The sequence below is a fragment of the Rattus norvegicus genome, chromosome 6 (assembly GCF_021556685.1).
Source record: "Rattus norvegicus strain SHRSP/BbbUtx chromosome 6, alternate assembly SHRSP_T2T, whole genome shotgun sequence".
NCBI lineage: Eukaryota > Metazoa > Chordata > Mammalia > Rodentia > Muridae > Rattus > Rattus norvegicus.
This window is the reverse complement of record NC_141539.1, coordinates 98,898,929-98,922,477: the sequence shown is the minus strand read 5'-3', so window position 1 is coordinate 98,922,477 and position 23,549 is coordinate 98,898,929. Positions and strand designations below refer to the sequence as shown.

Genomic DNA, 23,549 nt, shown 5'->3' with positions numbered 1-23,549 from the left:
AGTAAGGAGATGAAGGAGTCAAAGACGAGGCCCACGCTTCTTACTTGGGCATTGTTGGCAGCAATCACTGAGCTGATAAAGAGATTTCTGGAAATAGGGCTGTGCGGCGAGGACGATAAGAAGTGATCTGATTGGTGTGAGTGGGTACCCGAAAGAAGCCATTTAAAACGGGCAGGGTTTATTTTGGCTCACATTTTGGGGGAGTATAGTCTTTTACAGTGGGGAAGGCATGGTGGTAGGTGGCTCTGTGGAGGCAGGACCCCCCCAGCAGTGATTTATGACATGCTACTCATCAGCGAGCCGTGATCCACTTCCTCCCACTAGGTTCCACCGTCTAAAGACTCACAACCTTCTAAAATAGTCCTACTAGGGTACATGTTCAAAATGTGAGCCTGGGTGGGGGGCATCTCATACTCGAAACGTTAACACTCAGTTTTGAATGTGTGCTGAGAGCGAAGCTGGTAATGGCACAGCCAGCTTGGACACAGACTACCTTCCCTGTCCTTTCTCTGTTTCCTATGTGTCACTGGGGATCACTTCCTAGCTCCAATTCTCAAGTTCTCATGTCAGCTGTCAATGAGATGTCCTGGCAAGGGATCAGAGGACAGAAGGAAGGGAAAACCCATACAGCTCCTCCCTTTCCACCTCGGGCACTGTCTGGAGCTCTGGATGGCTCCTTGTCACTCACCCCAGCTCTCTCCCAGACTCTTACTTTAGGCTCCTCCAGGAACTCCTGCTCTTGCCTGTCTAGGGACTTTGCACTCTACTGGCTTTTCTTCCTCCCTCCACTCTTGGGTGGTGCTGACTTCCTGCTGTGGCTGGAGTGAGGCTCTTTGGTGATTCCTGTGGAGACTTTTAGCTCTTCTCTCCCTTGTGCATCATTTAACTCCTTCCTTTTGCCATATTATTTTATACTATGTTTGTAGCGTGTGTGTGTGTGTGTGTGTGTGTGTGTGTGTGTGTGTGTACATGTGTGTATATGCCCATGCATGTGGAGGCCAGAGGTCCCAGTTGGATACAGGAACTCTCACTGAGCTTGGCTCAGCAGTTCAGCTAGCCTGGGTGTCCAAGGGACTCCAGGCTCTCCACCTCCCATTGCTGGGATTACAGACACGAACCACTATGCCTAGTTTTTAATGTGGGTCCTGGAGACCGAAAGTCAGGTCTCCATGCTTTCACAGCAGGTACCTTACCAGGTAAGGCATCTCTCCAGGCTCTAAATTCTGTTTGAAATACTCAGATTTTTCTCCTGCTCTACTGAGGAACATGGAAAGTGAAAACATCCTGGAAATAGCTGAGTGTACGGAAGAAGGGTAGGGGCTAAGAGGTATCAACCTGCAGAGGGCCAGAGTTGCTGTCACAGCGCTTACTTCCTCCCAGACAACTGTTTCTTCTGTTGTCTGTAGCCTACAACAGCTGGAGAGGACTCGAAGGATGTAAATAGTCTTCTTTACTCATTTTATCTGAGTTCACTTAGCACTTGGCACATGGTAGGTGATCAATACTGTTTATCCAGAAGTCAATGTATAAACCCTATGCACTGTTTTCAGGCATCAATGATTGGTGGATATATTTTTGTTGGAAAACAGAGTAATCAGTGTGAGGAGAGCCTCATCTGAATCATTGAATACTCATTAGCATGTGCAGTTTTATTACCTCCAAGATTGTTATAAGGCAAACAAATGAACAGCAGTAAGTCTCCTTGGTCGTTACTTCATTTACTGAGCAGATAAGACTAAGGAGAAGTCACCGCACTTGTTTATACAACCTCACACAAGAAGGATCTTATGAAATGAACTGTAGCCGGTAGGTTTGTTTAAACGGGTTAACCATCACCCTGAATCCCTCATCTTGGGTACACAATGAATTCCCCTGATAGCCTGAACTAGGATGTATATTGCCATCTGAGCTGTGGTTAAATAAACCAGGCAGCAAACAGGGCACTGTGAAGTGTAGATGTTGGCCTTGGCCCTGAGCAGAGGCAGGTGTGGGACCCCGAGAGACATAGAGGATAGGTTTCGATTTGTCACCAGGGAAGGAGTCACATTGGGCTCCAAGGGCTGCATGTGTGTTGGGCATAGACTACAGTGGAAAGGGAATATAGAAGCCAATGAAGTTTCTGTGTATCTTCTGTCCTGTCATGACTGAGATGTTCTCCTGTTTCCTACTTCAGAAAGTGGGGCTGTCATGAGACAGTAGGCAAAAGTGTATCCTCGGGACCTTACTTTGAGTAGCAGGAACACGAATATTGATATGTTTTAGAGATGCTCTTCTTCCAGTGTGAGCCTACATGGTCTGCCAAAAAACTAAAAACAGACATGAAAGGAAAAAGCAATAAAATTAAGCAATCATTAGCTTCACTCTGTAGGGCCACCCTTTCTGGTGATTTGGAATAAATCCTTCTTAAACTATTTCCGTGAAAATATACCTATTTAAAAGGGCCTTACATATTAAACAAACTACATATAACCCATTTTAAAAATTATTTATTTTATTTTATGTACATTGTTGTTTTGATTGGATGCATATTTGTATGAGGGTGTCAGAGTCCCTGGAACGGGAATTACAGACCGCTATGAACTGCCATGGAGGTGCTGGGACTTGAACCTGTATCACTGGAAGAGCAGCCAGTGCTCTCATCTGCTGAGTCATCTCTCCAGCCTCCTGTAATCTACTTTTTAAAAGTAAAAAAAAAATATGTCACAAATAGTCTTTCATGACAAGAAGCAGATGTATGTTACATGGTTGTATTAAGGTATTCCATTTCATAAAGTCACCACAATTTATTTAGCTAATCTCCCACTGAAAACCATTTGGACCAGCTCCAGGTTTTCACTCCTGCATGCACACAATGCCATCAGCAAATGACTTTAAAAGCAAGTATTCAAACACTTGTAATGAGATATTTTGGCACAAAATGCAGGAAAAATGGACATGAAGGAAGTCCAAGGGAGAGGAATATTTCATAAACCGATATTGTTCTTGATATAGAGGACAGGATAACCAGTGTGAGATGCTGGAGGGATGGTGTGAAGAGGAGAAAGAACAGGGGTATCCGATGACAGCCATGGACAGAGAGAGACTCAGAGGGACAGCAGTCTGAGAGACAGCATGAGGTATGGTAGTGGAAGGGAGGCAGAGGAAGAGGGAGAAGGAGAGGGAGAGGGAGGGAGGGAGGGAGAGAGAGAGAGAGAGAGAGAGAGAGAGAGAGAGAGAGAGAGAGAGAGAGGCCAATACAATTAAAAGTCTCTCTCTCACACACACCCCACATATGTTCATCAATTTTGTGATAACTGTCAAAGTAGACAGAAGTATTTATACCATGTACATGATAGCATACCATGAATGATTCTTCTTTGAGACATGTTTCAAATTCCAAAAGGGTTTTTTTTTTTTTTGGTGAATGGGTTAAAATAGGAATAACTTTAAACTCTCAGACAAAGGAATAATAATCCGAAGAGACCCCATGTGCTGGCTGCTTTCGTGTGTCAAGTTGGCACAAGCTGGAGTCATCAGTGAAGAAGGAGCTTCAGTTGAAGAAATATCTCTGTGAGATCCAGCCATAAGGTATTTTCTCAGTTAGTGATCAATGAGAAGGGGCCTGGCTCATGGTGGGTGGTGCCGTCCCTGCCATCCCGGGGCTGATAGTCCTGGGTTGTGTAAGAAATCAGGCTGAGCAAACCATGAGGAGCCAGCCAGTAAGCAGCACCCCTCCATGGCCTCTGCATCAGCTCCTGCCTCCAGGATCCTGCCTGTTTGAGCCTGTTCTGAATTCCTTCAGTATGGAAGTGTAAGCCAAATAAACCCTTCCCTCCCCATGCCTTTTGGTCATAGTGTTTCGTTGCACCAATAGGAGCCTTAACAAGGACACCTCATTCTCTCTTTATATATCACCTAGCACATACATGTGTGCACTCCGTGTGCTGAACATTGTCTCTTAAAAAGTTTAGAAAATCCTTTTCTATAATTCTGGCCTTTGATGTCTTTAACTGTGTATTCTATGGGCAGTGTTGGGGTTTAAAACACTGCATCATAGCTTCAGAGAAAATGAAAGGGAAGGCATTCGCTTCCCCTTTCTGAGGCTCTTCAGCCCACTTCCTGTTTCAGAAAAGTTGCAGTGAGGTGTGAGTGCCCACTTTCTCTGGACCATTACCCTTCTGGACTAGGGTGGAGTGTATATTTGTGGAGACTTAGTGGGTGGTTTCATTTCTCATGAAGAGTCCCTAGCTATACTAGTGAGGAACAATGAAAATTATTTGTACAATGAACATCGTATACATATTATAATGAATTTCAGTTCCTAAAACACTGACACATACACAGAGAACAATCCTGACTCATTTGATATGGAAAAGGTTTGGTGAGTGAGTGAGTGAGTGTGTGTGTGTGTGTGTGTGTGTGTGTGTGTGTGTGTGTGTGTGTCTGTGATGTATACGTGGCTGGGGATGATTGTGCAAGCCCTTAATCCCACATTCCAGAGGCCAAGGCAGATAGATATCTCTGAGTTCAAGGTCAGCCAGGTAGTAAAACCCAGTCCAAATCCAAACAAAACTAACAAGAAAATCCAAGTTATCCATGCAAAGGTGTTTGGTTAACTCTAAAGACTTAGTAAGTTCAAGGTTTTTGTTTTGTTCTGCTTTGTGACAGAACTTTGCTATATAGCTTAGGGTGGTCTAGAACTTGTGGCCTTCTTTGTCTCTATCTCTAGAATATGGGGATTATAGGTACAGATGACCCTGCCCTCCAAATTCAAGGCCTTGATTACTAGAACTTTTTTATGCTCCAGTATCTGTGGGGCCAGGTGGAAGAGAGAAGTAGCTAAGACTTTTCCCCATACCTAGAAGATGAGATGGAGGATAATTCTTGGCTTCTCCTTGGTTCTGTTCCACATTCTCTTTCATAGAGATTAGAATCCTTGGGAAGTTGCCTTCTCCTCTGTCAAATCCAGAAAAGCGGGTCAGATTCCTCTTCTTTGAACTAAAAATAAACAAAAAAATACTCAAGACTATTTCCTATTAATCACATCCCGTGTGGAGCCTTGTCCCATGTTTCTTACACTCAGAGCAAAGGAGGGAGAGGGTGGGGCCTGGCTCTAAACTCTCCTAAGGGCACTTTAATTACATCATGTGAACTCAACACGCCCAGCCCAGCCCAGCAAGTTTGAGATGACTCAGCAAGGTGAGTCACTTGGAGCCATCCATCCCAACAGTATATAAGCATGTCCAACCACCACATGTCCTAAAAGAAGTATGTAGAATTCCTAAAGGAACCCTCCAGTCAGTCACTGAGCTGAGCTGGGGACCCTCCTCAGGACTCAAGTCTCTGGATGCAATTGTTACTCTGTATCTAGCTGTTTGCCAACTACCTCTGCAGAGGGTGCTAAGTCAAATCCTTCCGATGGGTTTCATCTGACTCTTCCATTTGGAGAGGGCTTTTGATGCCGTTCATATTCACAACGCTTCTTTGTTATATTAGGAGTCTCTCTCTCTCTCTCTCTCTCTCTCTCTCTCTCTCTCTCTCTCTCTCTCTCACACACACACACACACACACACACACACACACACACACACATCTAATATTTAACATAAAAACCCCCTTCTGCCCATCACATCACTAACTAATGTCCTATTTCTAGTTCTTCCCCTTTTCCTTCCTCTACTCTCTGAGCTTCTGTTCGGAAAGCATGGGCGCCTGTATAATTTGTTTGCCTTGTCATTCTGAGAGCTATTACGGGCACAGCCCAGACATCCTGTTTGTTTAATATGAGCAATGGCAACCTATTTACCGTAACAAATGTACTTTTTTACTCCTCTGAGAAAAAAAAGTCAAGTGAAATCCCAAGGACACGTTTAAGCATTTCAGTATGTAACGCAGAGGATACTCGGACACCACCTGAGGGATTCTTCACTCTCGCTCTCTGCTGTGACCGGATGGCTTCTGTGTGGCTGTAGACACATCACTGTAGCAGACAGCAGAAGGCTGTTTCGGGTTCGAGCATCAGTCTCTTCACGTTGACAATGTTTAAAATTGCCCAGTTCTGGTGAGAAGAAGAGCTTTCAAAAATGTGTATTTGTGGCAAATTTCACATCTGTGCTCTGTTCTGTGTTCCAGAGACTTTACAGAGTCAAAACAATAAGATAGTGCAACTGACCTAGCTGTTCCGATATGTGACGTTTTCTGTTAATTTTTGTAGTTTGCTTTAGAACCGGCGTGCGTCGGCGGGTTTTGCGTTGGGTGTGAGTAGCATGAGGCTTGGCTCAAAAATAAACGCTTTAGTTTTGCTTCTCAGCAGTTTTGAAATGATGAATAAGAATTCCGTAAACAACCACCTAGCCCAGGCCGGGTTTGAATTCAATAAGTAGTTGAGGGTGACCTGGAACTTCTGGGTCCTTCTGCCTCCACTTCTCAAGAGCTAAGATTAATTCACGGGCGCCTGAATACACTGTCCTGTGACACTTTTTTTCTTTTCTTGTTGTTGTTCTTTGGCCCACTTGACGGTCCCCTAGACAAAGAACGCGCTCTCTCCCACTGGGAATGATTAGGCCTCTCAGCAGGGCCCCGGCAGCAGTGCCTGAAAGTCTGTCTGCCCATTGATTTCTGACCCTTTTACAATGAGGATCCCACACACACTGTCAAGAGCAACACGGTCTTAGGTCTTAGATCTAACAGGATTTTTGTTTGTTTGTTGGTTGGTTGGTTGGTTTGATTTTGTATTTTTTGTTTGTTTGTTTATAAAGCTGTCACTAGGAAATCATTTAAGAAGCCAGGTCATTACCATAGCCTGCTACCTCACCAGGGTGACCTGTACAGTACCCTCCCACCCACGCCTTTTCCCTTTATTACTTACTTGCTTCCCAAGCAAGTGATGTCTGCGAGGAGAGTTGACAGGTCTCATATTCAAAATGCCTTCACACACATTCATCTATGGACAGAGGATACAGTCTTTTAAAATAGATAAGCAAACTCAACTGTTTTCTCCCTTCCAGTGTGTTAACCATTAAAGCTTTTTGGGGCATTTGATCCCCAAAGGAAACCCCCAAAAGTCATTCATCTATCGTTAGACATCTGGGGAGGCGGGCTGCTCTCTGCTTATATTTAAGCCTTGTGGCCAACACTTCATATTCATTTCATTATTTGTGGCTTGGCTTTACTTTATTATCTCGAAGGTGGTGGTTTTGATTTTTGTTTCTGTCTCAGTTGTACACACCTTGTTCAGAGGATTAAGTCAACGGCCACTTCTGCCGAGAGAAGTAGAAAAGAGAAAGACGAGCCAGGGTAAATTTAATGGGAGAAATTAAAATGTTTAATTTGAATACCATTTAATATATAAGCAGGCGATGAGAAGCAAATTTTGATAGTGCAGTCCAAATGCGGCCCTCAAATCCTTTCTCCTGCTTCTGCTTATCTCGCTGTTGTTTTCTCTCCAACTTTCTAGAAAAATATCTCGGAAATTGAGTTTTCGGTCCCCCAGCCTAACAGTGGTAGTTAGGATTTCAGTTGAGGAACATCACAGCGCTCAGTTCAGGCCACAGTCACCTAGAACCCTTATTTAGGTGCTTATTTTAGAAATGGAGATGACAGATCGTTTAATCTACAGCGATCCATTCTCCTCTGGTTCAACAAGTCGGACTTGCTTGTGGCTCTATGATCTCTGTGAGCTTCTTAATGTCTGTTGCTGTCCTTCACAGCTCCTCAAGGTCCACACATCATTTAGCCCTTCCCTGAATTATGATCTTTGGAAAAGCATCTCTTTCACACATGCGGCTTTAGTAGTTTGGCCAGTCAGATCTTTCCTTCCACTCTTTACCTAGATGTGATCTATTTAGGGTCAATTTATTTCTTTGGCAAAAGTTATTCTTGAAAAGAACAGTGAGGGGTTGGGGATTTAGCTCAGTGGTAGAGCGCTCGCCTAGCAAGCGCAAGGCCCTGAGTTCGGTCCCCAGCTCCAAAAAAAAAAAAAAAAAGAAAAGAACAGTGAATTTTTTTATTCTTGTGCCCTGCTTGTGGGAATAGAAACCTATTTTTTCCATTACAGAATTGAAACTAAAATTGAACTCAGAGAATGTGAGCCCTTCAGTTAATGGTCATAGGGCGGTTGACAAGAGTTGAGACCAGAAATTGGGACTTTGTGCTATCCAGACCAGGATTTGTATTTCTTCTTGAGTGACTGGGAAAGAGATCATCTCATCCCTTATTGTTACTGAGCTTTTGAAGTTCATAACAATTTAGACTAAACCAACAGTGTTTACCAACTTATGTCATTGTTTATTTTACTTTGTTTCCTGAGACAAGGATGCATGTACCCCAGGCTGGTGTCAAACTATATATCTGAGGATAACCTTGAAATCCTTTCCTCTGTTCGGTCTCCTAAGCTCTGGGATAACAGGGAATATGACATCATGACCATTTTTAATGACTTGAAAGTTATCCCAAGTTGAATTTTCTCTCACTTGGAAGCAGGGATCTCATTTTCCAAACTGGTGATTCTCGGAGGTGCTAAAAAGAAGGAAATGGTTTGCACTTAGGTAGATAGAGTGTCCAATCACATGCAGATAAACCATATGCAGGAATTCAGATTTCATCTGCAAAAAATAATTGAGATATCCCTTTCCAAAATCAAAGCAGCAGATAAATCAGGGAAGGAGCGGAGAAACAGCAGCTACCTGACCAGCTCTCACAGAACTAGTGATACCTGGTAGCTCTTCCGAAGAGAAGAGCCGAAGCTCGCCCAAGCAGCTGTTTTCACTGAAGAATAGTATCACAGAAGGGATCTGAATGAATCCACACCTAGCCTGAATAGGCAGCAATGACCTTAGAAGATAGATGTGAGCCCATCTTTAGGGAACATGGGTGCAGGTGGGATGTGCTAGAATCTTGTGTCTCAAGTGTTCGCTGAGCACCATGGGGATTTTTGCCACTTACACACTGTTCATATGTTCCTGTTGTCATCGTTTTCATCATCCTCATCTTTGTTCTTCCTCCTCTTTGTTTTTGATGTGGTGGGGCTCAGATGCAGGGCTCTTTGCATGCTAAACATACTTTATACCACTAAACTATACATATAACCCAGCTCTGTTTTTCTGTACATTAAATTCATTTAAAACGTGTGTGTGTGTGTGTGTGTGTGTGTGTGTGTGCGCGCGTGCGCACGCGCGCGCATTTAAAGGAAACATCACTCCTATAAATGAGAAACCAAAACCATTTCCTACAAGTAGAAGTAATTGTGAAAACCAAAGTCAGCCTTAGCCATGAGGAAAATGGAAACTAAAACCACTTTGATTTCTGTCTTACCCCACTCAGAATGACTATCATCAGGCAAACAAATGACAAGTACTTATGCAGATTCAGAGAGGAGGAGGGAGAGGGGAGGAGGAAGGGGAGGGGAAGGGAGAGGGAGATGCAGAAGGGAAGTGGAGAGATGGAGGGGAGAGGGAGAGGGGGAGAAATAGTCCCTATAGACTCAAGTGCTTGGACACTGGGTCCCAGGTTGGTGATGTGTCTTAGGGAGGTCATGGGACTGTAGGATGTGAAGCCTTGCTGGAAGAACTGTGTCACTGGGGGCGGGGCTCAAGAATTTATTGCTTAGTCTCACTTCCATTCCTCACTCTCTGGCCTTCCTCTGTGCAGGGGAGATACTCTCTCAGTTTCCTGCTCTAGACACCTGCTGCTATGCCTCCCCACCATTATAGTCTGTTCCCTTTACACCGTAAGCCCCAACAAACTCTTCTTCTATAAGTTGCCTTTGTTCATGATATTTTATCACAGCAACAGAAAATAACTGATACACATATGGCCCAGCTATTCCACTCTGGGGTACATACCTAAAGGACTCTAAACCAACACACCACAGAGATACATGTGCATCCGCGTTTACTGATGCACTATTCACAATAGCTAAGAAGTGAGGCCAGTCTAAATGTGCGCTAACACGTGAACGGATGAGGAAAATGTAGTAATACATATGATGGGGTTTTGTTCGTTTGCAAAGGTAAATGAAATCACGGCTTGGAAGGAAATGATGTTAAAATAAGTCACTCTCAAGGAAACAACTGGGGCTGGGGATTTAGCTCAGTGGTAGAGCACTTACCTAGGAAGTGCAAGGCCCTGGGTTCGGTCCCCAGCTCCGAAAAAAAGAACCAAAAAAAAAAAAAAAAAAAGGAAGCAACTACTGCATGATTTTTTTCCATATGTGGAACCTAGATTTGATACTGTGTGTGTGTATGTGTGTCTGTTATTTATGTTTGTTATAATATTTATATGTGTTACATATGTGTATGGGCTACTGTATGTTTGTATGTATAACAAAGTGAGAAAGTGTATTATGAAAGAGAAGGAAAGGATCTTAAAGGGATGGGACACGGAGTAATGGAATTAATGTGATGTGAGAGGAGACGGGAAATGGGCTGTAGGAAGGGTACCATCCAGAAGAGGGGCAGCGGGCAGTTGGGAGCACATGAGAGAGAAGATATAGCAGAACACAGTATCATAAAGCATATGTATGAAAATGCCACAGTGGAACTCGTTAGTTCCTGTGCTAAGTTTAAAGATAAATAATAGTAGCAAATAAATAAAAACAAGCAACATTATTATCATATTATAGTTAAATATAACTACCTTCAAAGGCTGTGATCTCCAAATCTACCTTTATGGAAAGTTAGAAAACCAAACATCAGAAGAATGTCAAGTACATGCCAACATCAAATGGAGAAGGACTGAAAAAATTAGAGAAGAGAATTTCCATTGGCAGCGTCCTCTCTGGCCTCCCTATTCTCCCTATTCCTAAGCCAGCTCTTGGCTCCCCATGCTGTTGTATGACACCTGGGCCCACTCCTGCCTCAGTTGCCTGTCTGTTTCCCTTCTACTGTTCAGGCATTTCCCTCTGGATTCTTGCAGTGACCCACAGCCGGCTGATCTCTGCTCATATGCTGGGTTTTTGTTTGTTTGTTTGTTTGTTTGGTTTGGTCTTTTGTTTTATTTATTTATTTATTTATTTATTTACTTACTTACTTACTTATTTATTTATTCATTTATTTTTAAAAATAAACTCAGCTACCCAATTGCACACAAGTCAGCCATTCTGGGTGGCCACTGTAGTCTAACCAATTTGCTTTCTTTTTTTGTCTTGGTCCTCTTCCTCCTTGGATGGCTGGGTCTTCCTTTCTATTTGAACAACTGCACAATGCAGCCTCTCCTCTGATTCCTGAAGCGATATGATTTGAAATATGTAGTAGAGTCATTTTTTCCTTTGGAGAAAAAAAGGTGAATATAAAAACATAGAAAGGAGCACACAGAGCACCTTAACTATTTGACCTCCGTGTAGCAGTCACAACAATTTTTATTTCTCTCACTGCCCTTTTTAATATTGGCCTATTTTATTTTAAAGAATAAAAATAGTTATACTAGTTCCTAGTTTAAAATGTGAGCACTATTTAGCATAAATCCTCATCCAGTGACACCAGGGAGCCAGCCAGAATAAGGGCACAGATTTACTCTCTTTGAGAGAAAACCTGGTACACACAAAGTTACAGGTTAGATCCTCAACTCCAGGAGGCTATTTTATGAGTTTCTTTAGTCACTCAAGGAGGCCCTGGGTTCATTAGAATAACGCTGGACAAACACAACAGGGTTTCTGTCCTGCCGTGGGGTTGGGAGCCAGATATCTTCCTCCCCTGTGAAAAAGAGGGGCTTTCTACAATGCTAACAAGTTTACCAAGTCTGTGGCACTGAGCGCTTCTTCTCTGTCCTCCCCCTGAATTCTGCTTGAATCATTAGGACACAGGCTAATAATCCACACAAAATTAAGACCTATCCAGCAAATAATTCCATCTTCTTAATTAAGAATGTATTTTGCACTTAAGAAAATTGAACATTCGTAATGCAGGAAAACGATCGTGGAACAAATATGCCATCTTCATTTATATATTTTGGAATAAGGTTTATTTATACTTAAGAGAAATGATAGCTTTTCTGTCAATTTCTCCTTTTTCCTGGTACAGAAAGCTTAATCCCCTGTCTGAAAACGATTCTATTTGGGCAGCAAATCCCACACTGAACGTTGCTCCAGATCTCGAGTTATATAACCCAACAGATGGTATTCTCCTGGCCTTGACATGTCAAGCTGCTATCGGAGGGCATGCAGAGCAAGCTGCCCTGAGCCTTCCAGATGGGCAGACAGATCACATGTGGGTGGGTCAGATGAAGACCAGCCCTCTGACTCAGCTCCCTGTGGCCTACACCGAGGAGCAAATTCCTCAGGTTCATGAGAGAGCTACAAATGGTCCTGGTAAAAACTGGTATAAACTGGATTGATTATCAAAATCAGCAACTCTCTCCTGTGGGAGCAAACTGAGGTTCCAGGGAATGTACTAGGAGAATGGCTTCGTTTATGGCCATAGTTGAAATACCTTAGGGAGGTGGACCTTGACCTGGATGTGCCCTGATTGCACTGTGGGCTAGAGCATAAAGAAGGAAGAGATGGGAGAAAGTCCTGTTTTCATAGCTTACCACTTACTTCAGGAGAAAGATAATCTGTCACTCCTTCAGGAAGCTCATGAACACACACATGCACAATACATATATGCCTACATAAAGAGTATCAACGAGAAAAAATAATGCCAGGAAATAGTATTAATGTATATATATCTTATTATTAAAAATATATACTACATATGTATATATGAGATTTTAGACAGAAGATCTTTTATAACAATATGACATTTAAGTAAACATCTAAAGAAACAGAGGAAACAAGGCATTTATGTGTCAGGGGAAAACCAACTAGAGACAATCTATGGGAAGCCTAACTACCTGTAGTCCTTCAGTTCAGGGGACTGTCAACAACAACAAAACCCACTTAAACCCAGTGTGTCTGGTGCAAAGCACTCAGGAAAGAGTCTTGGAAGATGGGGATTGGGTACTAATGTGAGTTCAGGGTTTTGAAGTCCATCAATGGAAAACTTGCCTTTTCTCTAAATCAGATAGGGCTCATTAGGAGCAGACAGATGAGTAAATCTAAATTAGCATTATCTAGGACCATTCTTTATGAGCAGCTGCGGCAGAAGTTCCTTGAAAATTCCTGGAATTGCCTAGATGAGAAATAATTGTCTGGACAAGGCTGGCATCAGTGGAGGAGGCATGAATTGGGCAAACCTTATGCATTTTGAAGATAAAACCAGTATTTCTGGCTATTGGTACTGGGGGGAAAAACCTAAGAGGCGTCTTGGGTCCTAGGAGGATGAAATAGAGCCAAGAACACTCATGAAAGAAGCACAGGGCAGAGGCAGGCTTCTGTGCTATCGGGAAGTCAGGTAGGGATACATTAGGTTTGACATGGTTGTTTGACTGCCAAGTGAGAGTCCTCAGGGGCCACTTGATGTGCGGTTATCATGTACCAAGAAGAGGTTGGGCTAAAGAAATGTTAGGGAGGCACCAGCATGTCTGTCTCTGGTTTCTCAAGCCAAGAGTCTTCGTCAGTCCCTAAGGAGTGGCAGTGAGTGTCAAAGCCAGGGGACTATGGGGAGAGTGATAACCCATGGGGAACACTCCCAATAAGCTGACCATTGGACTTGGTTGTAAGTAGGTCATCACCGATCTTAAGAGTCTGCCATGGAGAATCTCGGCCAGAAGGCTTGCTGGCTTGGGTTCAGGAGAGCGGACAAAGACAATTCTTTCTAGAGCATTTTCTTTAAAGGAAAAGAGAGGTGGAGTGCTGGCTTGATAGAAAGATGGAATCAAGAGGAGGACATCACAGAACTTTTATTAAATTATACTATATGTGGTGAAGGTAATATTTCTTAAGAGTATATAGCTCTGTAATTTTCACAATGAAACACACCCAGGTAACATACTCATTTCAGGAAAAAAAAAGTATTACTCATGCCCAAGAAGTGTTTCCTGGCCACTGTCTCCACCCAAGGGCAACAACTATCCTAAGTTAACTTCAAAACTCAAAGGTTCTTGGTCTGCAGCTACACTTTGCATGGATGGATTCACACAGTTCTTTGTCAACATGATGGGATTTGGAATCTCCATGGAAACACATTTCTGGGTGTGTCTGTGAGTTTCCCAAAAAGTTTCACCAAGCAGGGAGACCTACTCTGAAAATAGACAGCCCTCTTTCCTCCACTGGCGGTGGCGGTGGCGGTCTCAAGAGAATGAAAAGGACAGCATGGAGCTGCAACATTCAGCTCTCTCTGCTTCCTGACTGAAGGGACACTTGTCAGGTGCTACCACCAGCATGGCTTTGGGACTGACCTGACTGGGGCAATGGGGAACAAAGACAGAGCAGACATTCATACAGAAAAGCTGGGACTAGGTGAGCTGTGTGGGCTGATGGAGAAGCAATAGCAGTGAACGGGATACTCCGAGTATTTATTAAACAGAGCAGGAATGAGTAGGCACTGGGTTCATTATATACATCTGAATGAAGAGGTGGTGGGTTTGTTACACACATCAGGAAAAGGAGGCATGTTCTGATGCTCTCAGGAGGGAGTCTTTGAAAGGGACCTGTATCTCACTGTACAATCATCCTGGAGGAAGAAGCTGTGGTCAATATTATCTGCACACACTGTCAAACATTCATACTCAGACCATGGGAAAGCCTTGCCATCCCTATGGAGCTGAGGCACTGGAGTCTTTGAGATGGCCATGCTCAAGCTGATAACATTCACTCAGAACTTTATCCACTCCCCACAGACTAGACTCATGGTCTGACTGCCATGACTAGACCCCGAATCTGTGACCAAAGTTAACTCCTTCCTCCCGCCAGTTGCTTGGTCAGATATTTGATTATAGCCACAAGGAAATCGCCAATACAGTGTTGTTTTGTATCCGGCTTCTTGGTCTCCATAGAGTGCTTGTATTAGCCACCCATACTGCCTCTCACGAGCACATGTGCTTGTTTGACGGAGTGTATTTTTATAAGGGGAGTCACTGGGATGTAGATTTTGACTATGTTTGGCTTTAGTTTTCCAATTAGACTAATCTATGCCTTGCCAGAACTATAAAAGAGATGCCACAGGCACCAGGGATGATATTATCGCCAGTGATCACTCCTTTGCTTTTTATCTGTATCTGTTGAGCATTAAGGAAGTGAAATCACTCTCTCTGGAACTTCCACTCTCCTCCATCCCATCTGATGTTATTCAAAATCAGGATCACTGGTGTCTGTGTGGGAGTGGGTGGGTGGGTGTAAAACACTTCCTTAATTTTTTGTTACTACAAGGCTTTCCAAGATTTTCTTACATACAGGCTGACCCAAGCCTAGAATTAGCAATGTTCCTTTAACTGGAGAATGGCATAAGAACCAAAACTCCCTTCTTGCCAGGGTGCCATTGCTTTCTGGGTTCTCTCACTGATAGAATGAGGAAATGCCCATTAATGCATTCTATCATCATCATCGTCATCATCATCATCATCATCGTCATCATCGTCATCATCATCACCATCATTGTCAATCACCATTATCATCACTATTATTATGCTTTACCCTTACCAACTCTATCTCCATTCCTTTTAGGGATGCTGTTTCGTTCATCTTCATGTCATGAGATGGTGTTGCTCCATCCTACGAGCTCTCAACTTCCTGCAAGGTTTAGATTTGCACATAATATGGTTACTACCGATGCTGTAATAGCCTATGGGTGTTGGCACATGCATAGTATCATTTAGCACAGCCACAGCACCATATAGGACAGCTTGACTGCCTTAAGCTCTATTTGGTCTAATATCCAAAATATACAAAGAACTCAAGAAGTTAGACTCAAGAGAGCCAAATAGCCCTATTAAAAATGGGATATAGAGTTAAACAAAGGATTCTCAGCTGAGGAATGCCAAATGGCTGAGAAGTGCCTAAAGAAATGTTCAAAATCCTTAGTCATCAGGGAAATGAAAATCAAAACAACCCTGAGATTCCACCTCACGCCAGCCAGAATGGCCAAGATCAAAAACTCAGGTGTCAACAGATGCTGGCAAGGATGTGGAGAAAGAGGAACACTCCTCCATTGTTGGTGGGATTGCAGACTGGTACAACCATTCTGGAAATCACTCTGGAGGTTCCTCAGAAAAGGACATTGAACTGCCTGAGGACCCACCTATACCTCTCCTGAGCATAGACCCAAAGATGCTCGAACATATAACAAGGACACATGCTCCACTATGTTCATAGCAGCCTTATTTATAATAGCCAGAAGCTGGAAAGAACCCAGATGCCCTTCAACAGAGGAATGGATACAGAAAATGTGGTACATCTACACAATGGAATATTACTCAGCTATCAAAAACAATGACTTCATGAAATTCATAGGCAAATGGACTGAACTAGAAAATATCATCCTAAGTATGAAAACCCAATCACAGAGAAACACATATGGTATGCACTCACTGATGAGTGGATATTAGCCCAAAAGCTCAGATTACCCAGATATACCCAGACCACATGCAGCTCAAGAAGAAGGATGACCAAAGTGTGAATGCTTCAGTCCTTCTTAAAAGGGGGAACATAAATATTCATAGGAGATATGGAGGCAAAGTTTGGAGCAGAGACTGAAAGAACGGCCATTTAGAACCTGCCCCAAATGTGTCATATATATATGTACACACACACACACACACACACACACACACACACACACACACACACACACATACAGTCATCAAGACTAGATAAGATTGATGAAGCTAAGAAGTGCATACTGACAGGAGCCTGATATAGATGTCGCCTGAGAGACATAGCCAGAGCATGTCAAATACAGAGGCGAATGCCAGCAAACCATTGAACCGAGAACAGGATCCCCATTGGAGGAATTAGAGAAAGGATTGAAAGAGCTGAAGGAGCTTGCAACCCCATAAGAACAACAATGTCAATCAACCAGAGCTTCTAGGGACTAAACCACTACCCAAAGACTATATACATGGACTGACCCTGGTCTCCAACTGCATAGGTAGCAATGAATAACCTAGTAAGGGCACCAGTGGAAGGGGAAGCCCTTGGTCCTGCCAAGGCTGAACCCCCCAGTGTAGGGGAATGTCCGGGGGGCAGGAAGGGTGGTGGTTGGGGAGGGGAACACCCTTATAGAAGAAGTGGAGGGGGATGGGATAGGGGGCTTATGTCTGGGAAAGAGAATAACATTTGAAATGTAAATTTTAAAAATCCAATAAAAAATGTAGTAAAAAAATTCTCTATTTAATGTTCCTCCCCTCTTCCTGGGCTCTGAGAAACCCCTGAAATTTTTACAATCTCTGTAGTTTTGCCTTTTCCAGAATACCTTATACTAAAAACCAAAAAATATGAGGCTCTTCCGACAGGCCTCTTTCGCTTAGCTCTATTTGTAGTTTAATACTAGTGTCTCTCTGTAACCTGGTTGCTCATTTTTAAAGTCATTAAATGGTGTTTTATCATCTGGACAATTCAGTTTCTTTATTCACTCACTTGCTGAGTATTGAATATTATAGATGGTTGCATGTAGTAGTGTTTTTGCGTGTGTGCAGACTGATTCTCAAATAAGGTGGGTAAACACCAAGGCGTTCAGTTGCTGTATTACGTGTGATGCATATATGTATTACACATTTAGTTTATCTGCTATATTTTGCTGGCACATACAACTCCTCTAAATCAGGCAGCCTGCCTTTACAGCACCCCTCCAACTAGGTTCTAGCGCATAAATATGTCTTATGTGAAATATTCATTCTTTGTACTTCAGTCTTTCTATACACACTGTCTTGGTAACACTGATGTTGAATGGAGAAACTTAGCTTTCACCCTAAAGCCATGGCCTCACCCTGGAATAGTGTCTAAATCTTTTCACATACAAAAGTAGGTGTTAATAGCTATCCAAATCTACCTCTCCATGCTAAGGAGAGCCAAGGCTGCCTAGAGGGGTATTCTCCTTTGACCAAGCGATGCCCCTGTCGGAAGGCTCAGCCAAGGTTATAGTTGTGACCTTGTCAATTCCTATTCCCATGCTGCCTCTACTAGAGCTGAGGTTACGGCTACTCCATCCCCATATTCCTGCCATCTAATCCATCACGTGGCCCTCATTGATCTCCAAACAATTGACCTTGCCAGTAAGTTTATGAGAGGCTCTGGTCATTTTGCGCATATACATAGGAGAGTAGGAAGTGTTTTTAATGAGATTGGTTGATCCCATAACTATTATCAGAAATAGGGTTTTTTTTCACCTTTAAGACTCAATTTTAATAGTAATGCTCTTAACTCTCTTAGATCAATGAATGGCCTAAGCACTGAAATAGTTTAATGAACCATGAATTGAACTGTAAGAACATGAATTAGTGTGCTAAAGTCTACAGACATAAAATGGAGTTGTTCACAGACAAGTTTGGGCAGTTCTCCTCGGGTCCGGAGCGTTTCCAGAGCGAGGTTTAATTATTTGAAGACATTTTCGCATTCTGTAGCCCAGCCAGAGAATGGTTCCCTGCTTCATGCTCATTTTTGCCTGGAGAGCTTTTGTCTCAGTGACATCATGCATTATTAGCTCTTGTGTTTTTGAGTGCGTTGCACAACACTGGGAGCTAATCTACGAAGGTTAATCAGATGTTGGCAGTCTCTGAACACGCCGGTACCAACTGAGAAGGCTGAGAAACCGACTGAGAAAGGTTCTAATGCAGGACACTCTAGGGTTTCTTCTCTGTGGTCAAAGTTGGTGTCCTACGATCAGTCGCTCATTCAAACAGTGGAAGAGGGAAGGAAAGTCCAGTAGAATTGACTGACAGGCAAAGGCTAATAAAAGAAGCACCCCCCACCCCCAGAAGTCCACATTGCTTACACACACACACACACACACACACACGCACACACACACGCACACATGCACACACGCACAACGCACACACACATACACACGCACATGCACACACACACACACACACACACACACACAACGCATGTGCAAGCACACCTCTCTCTGCTGCAATCCGTTTGGCTTTGGCTAACCGTATGTGTGAGACGTGACTATAGCTATCACTGATGATCATTGGCTTTTCCAATGCCTTGCAAAGATGTCAATCATCAAAATGAATCACCTGGTTGATCAGGGTCACAGCAGAGTTTGAAAAGCACTAACAATAGAATCATATTTCAGCCAACAGTACAACTTCAAGATAAAATATCTTTATAAGGTAAAATGTTTCAGCTGAACGTTAATTATGAGAGGATGCCGTCAAGCAAAGGCAACCGAGCGGCTCCGTGCAGCATTCGGTCTTCAGGGATGATGGGGTGGGTGGGCCATTTCTTCAAGGTGACTATGGGTGTCAGATTGCATAAACATTTAGTGACACAGACCCTTAGAAAACAGCAAAGAGGCACAGCATTTATTTGTCCCCCCCCCTCCCTGTTCACTTAGTGTATGCTATTCTACAAATGTCCAGCATTTGCTATGTGGCTAGTGTTGGACCTAACACTACAGAGGAGAAAACTCAGCTCAGAATGACAGGCTTACCAAGCCCTTGGGAGGCTGACATAGAAGGGGGATCACCGTGAAGTCAAGGCCAGTCTGGGCTACAGAGAACGACCCTGTCTCAACCAAACAAAACCGCAGATTGTATAAACCGAGATGTATAGCACATGCCTCTATTTCCAGAATAGAGAATCACAAAGTGGAGGCTGGTCTAGACTACACTGGGAGACATTGTCCTCTAAACAAACAGAAGCTCACAAAACAAAACAAAACAAAAACTTAAAAAAATTCATTAAGCAGAAGATCCGACTGACTGATCAGATGTTTCCATTTAAAGTTTAAGGTTTCATAAATATAACAAGCAAAACTTGGGGCCGGTTTTCACCTGTGCACACTCAGTATGCTTACACACGCCTTTTAAACATTTCCTTTTTTTATCCTAGCCTGTTTTCTAACCATTGCCTGTTGGCTCTTACACCAAATATTGGCTATAGTTGAGTAATTTAAGGGTGTACAAATGTAAACAATCTTGGTCTCTATGCAGGCCAAATAAATGTGTCACTTTAAATGAGAGCCAAGTGCCCACCTGTCATCCTAACACTTAGAAGGCTCCTGTGGGAGAGTTAGCCCCAGGGTAACTCAGTCTGGGTTCCACAGCAAAACTAAACTGGAACTTAGGTGAGGGATGAAGTTTTAAATTTCTACCTAAAAGCAGCAGCTTGTCCCAGACTTGGCCATGGCGCAAGCAGATTCCTTGGAACTTAAAAACAACCCTATGCTCGTCTTTCCTCTCACTGTCTCTCGGTGGCTTATTTTTTCCCCTGAATCGCAGACAACTGTCTGCTAGGCATGCTCAGGGCCTCTGCAGTTAGATCTGCGGAGCACGCTGCTTCATTTTAATGGAAAGGTTTTGAATCGTAGCCAAAACGCTGTGGGACAAGCAGATTTTGTTTTCTTATAATTTCATTAGGGAAAAAACGAGAATAGCAATATTGAAATGTCACCAATACAGAATTTTTAAGGCAAACATCTGTGTTCCCTTAAGGGAGAATGTCATTCCTAAAGCCCAGGAGATCGCCTGAGTGAATAAATAAATTAGAAAGATGTTTATAAGGAAAGGCCTCCTCCTGTTGGTTCAGTTGACATCCCTTTATTTTGTCGTGGATTTATTTCATCATTAAAAAGAGAAAAATGTGTAAAGTTATGGAAAAAGAAAAAAGAGAGAAGGGAATTCTGAGTCCAACTACTCAAATAATCTTGGTCAGCTTCACAGAATACATGATTTAACCAGAGCCTCCAAGAAGCCAGTTGCAGTTCCTGGCTTCATAGAGCACCCACTTTTCAGAGATGCCCCCACCAAATACCCGTCCCCTGTGGGTTGCATAGTTCACTTCTGGCCATCAAGTTACTGTTAGCATGCCATGTACTGTCTGTGTAAAAGCTGGAAGTCTTCAGGAGATACACTGTAGACACTTGAATTGCATTAATGCTCTAGTACCAAAAAATAAAATCAAAGTATGGATTACTGGAGGGATGACTCAATGGTTAAGAGCTCTTGTTGCTCTTGCCATGGACCCAGGCTTAGTTCCTGGTACCTACATGGTGGCTCACAAACATATCTAGTTCCAGATTTGGCACCTTCTTCTAACCTCCACAGGCCCTAGGTACTCAGACATACATGTAGGCGAAACATTCACACGAAAGAAATAAACCTAAAATCTTCTTTTAAACGAAAGAACACACTAGATCCACGGCCATATTTGTACAAACAACGGATATTGCATCCTGCCCAGGACTTTAGAACATTAAATTGGAAGAAAATAATTGCTTTATTTGAAAATAATCAGCAAAAGGGAAAGAAAGCCCACTCCCCAAACAAAGGAAGGAGCAACTGGTCTCAGCTCTGGGGGCTGGTAACTTTAAGAACCTCAGGAAAACATCTGCAAGTTGGAAGAATAGCGCAGTCCGTGCTTTCTGTTTCAAACACATGACCCTTGTACAGCATGCTCAGTGCTGGATGCGTGCAGGCATCTGTCGAGTGACCAGGAGCAAAGAGGAGTCAGACAACACCAAAACAGCGCCTTAAGGTTAAAGGAAATGAAAAGATTTAACTGGAGAGGGCTCTGCAGGGACACGAGAGTTCTGTTGAAAGCATTTGAAAGACTTATTTATAGAGAGAATGAGAGGCTGGGTCTAAGTCACTCTAAGGAGCAAAACAAGCAACAGCATAGAGAAGACAATGCAATGAACGCTGCCCCAGATGGAAAGAAAGCCTTATAGGAGCTTGGCCATTTGACCTCTTACCTAGTTCCCTCATCTTCCTGTCATTGCTGCAGCTCATTCATTCAAAAACACAGTTTAGCACGTTGCACACTTATCTCGAAACATAGCAAGTTGTAAAGATTAAGTTCATATAGCTTTTCGTGTGTCAATCATCCCTCAGTCAAGTAACTTTAAAGCCAGCACTGCCAACAACCAGCACTGACAACTCACTGTATTGGGTATTTGGGGGGCGGGGACAAACAGGCCCTGCTCTCCTGTTCACCATCTCTGCTGGTGAAGGAGAGACAAAGGAAATCAGACATAACAAAGCCAATCGCTTACGCTAATGGTACAGGAGCACTTGAAAAGGAGAGCTGGGGGAGGGGAAGTCCTGAGTTGCACACAAAGTCTGTGTAGGATGCTCACACCGCCTCTTGTAATATTCAAGAACCATGGGCTATCCCTTTCTCCTTACCTTCCCACCTCTCCGTGAGGACCAGGGATGACCCATCCTCTCCTTCTTCCTTCTGCCTTCTGATCGCCACTAAGTTGTTTTTATGTTTGTTTTGGGAACAGGGACTTGCATATCCCAGCCTGACCTTAAGCTTGCTATGTAGCCAAGGATAACCTTGGACATCTCACTCCTCCTCCAGCCTCCACCATTGCACTCAGCTTGTGATGTGCTAGTGATCAAGCACGGAGTTTCCTGGGGGGTCAGCCAAGCACTCTACCAACGGAGCTACACCCTTGTCCCTCACCATTGAAATTTGACAACCTTAATTCTCATTACTTCACCCACAAGGTCATTAATATGGTCACTGATTTGTTTTTTCCTGACCAGACTGAATCACATATGGTAGTTCGCAAGTGATATGGTGTGATGTTCCTTGAGATCTTAGAGTGGCTGGAGAAATCAGATGATTCTCAGTGTGTGTGTCTGTGTGTGTGTGTGGGGGAGACAATGCCACCCCTTTAAAGATAGGTCTATACTCAAATTCTAGATTAAGGATCTTATGATGAAGGGGCTGGGGATTTAGCTCAGTGGTAGAGCGCTTACCTAGGAAGCGCAAGGCCCTGGGTTCGGTCCCCAGCTCCGAAAAAAAAAAAAAAGGATCTTATGATGAGATTGCCCTGGTGTCCCCAGGTGGGCCTTCACTGTAATACCAAACATCATTATAATAGACAGAGGAGAAAAGAGAGACAGACAGAAAACAGACTGTAGAGATGTACTCACAAGCCAAGGAAGCCAGGATGCTGGCAGCCCCCAGAGGCTGGGCGTGGCAAGGGAGGTCAATAGGTCCCAGAAGGAGTTGATTTCAGATTACTGGCCTTTAGAGCTCTGAAAAAATACATTTTTTGTTGTTTTAAGCCGACCAGCTTGTGGCGGTTTGTCCCTACACTCCCAGAAAACTTTTCCTGAACCCCTGCAATCAGGGAACAGCACTGAGAAACACACACAGACACAGACACAGACACAGACACACACACACACCACTTAAACATTTTGCTGTTACTCTCCAGCCTTTAGCAGAATTTTGGTTTCCACAGGCCCACCTGAGGTACAGACGTGAAGGTATACAACACAGGAAGCTACTGCTACTGTCTGTCTATCCTCCCTGCTTAAGAACTCCTATGCAGAGAAGAGCAGAACTGAGATGGGATTTCCCCAGCATCAACACTGTCATGTAATTACTGAGCAAAATGAAAAACAGAAGAGACTATTTGAGCCTGCCATATGCCACGATGGCACATGATGACCTGTTGGTGACTATTGGGCATCACCTGGTACAGCTTCATTCTCTGTCTTCTCCCATGGAACCGCTATGGGCCAACAGCGCTAGCTCATTTCTCCTTCCCGACTCAACTCACTAGCTT

The 23,549-nt window shown here is 43.4% G+C and overlaps 1 long non-coding RNA gene across 2 annotated transcripts; it reads right to left on the bottom strand.

The window, feature by feature from the left end:
- Positions 1–2,472: 2,472 nt before the first annotated feature.
- On the bottom strand, positions 2,473–15,583 carry LOC148005316 (uncharacterized). 2 transcript variants are annotated; one of them, XR_015623122.1, is made up of 4 exons: positions 15,494–15,583; positions 6,848–6,922; positions 4,838–4,977; positions 2,473–2,674 (listed from the first exon to the last, which is right to left on the bottom strand). It is a non-coding gene; the product is annotated as an uncharacterized LOC148005316 (long non-coding RNA). The 2 variants fall into 2 exon arrangements; XR_015623123.1 differs by lacking the exons at positions 6,848–6,922; positions 15,494–15,583 and adding an exon at positions 5,366–5,695.
- Between the last annotated feature and the right edge of the window lie 7,966 nt (positions 15,584–23,549).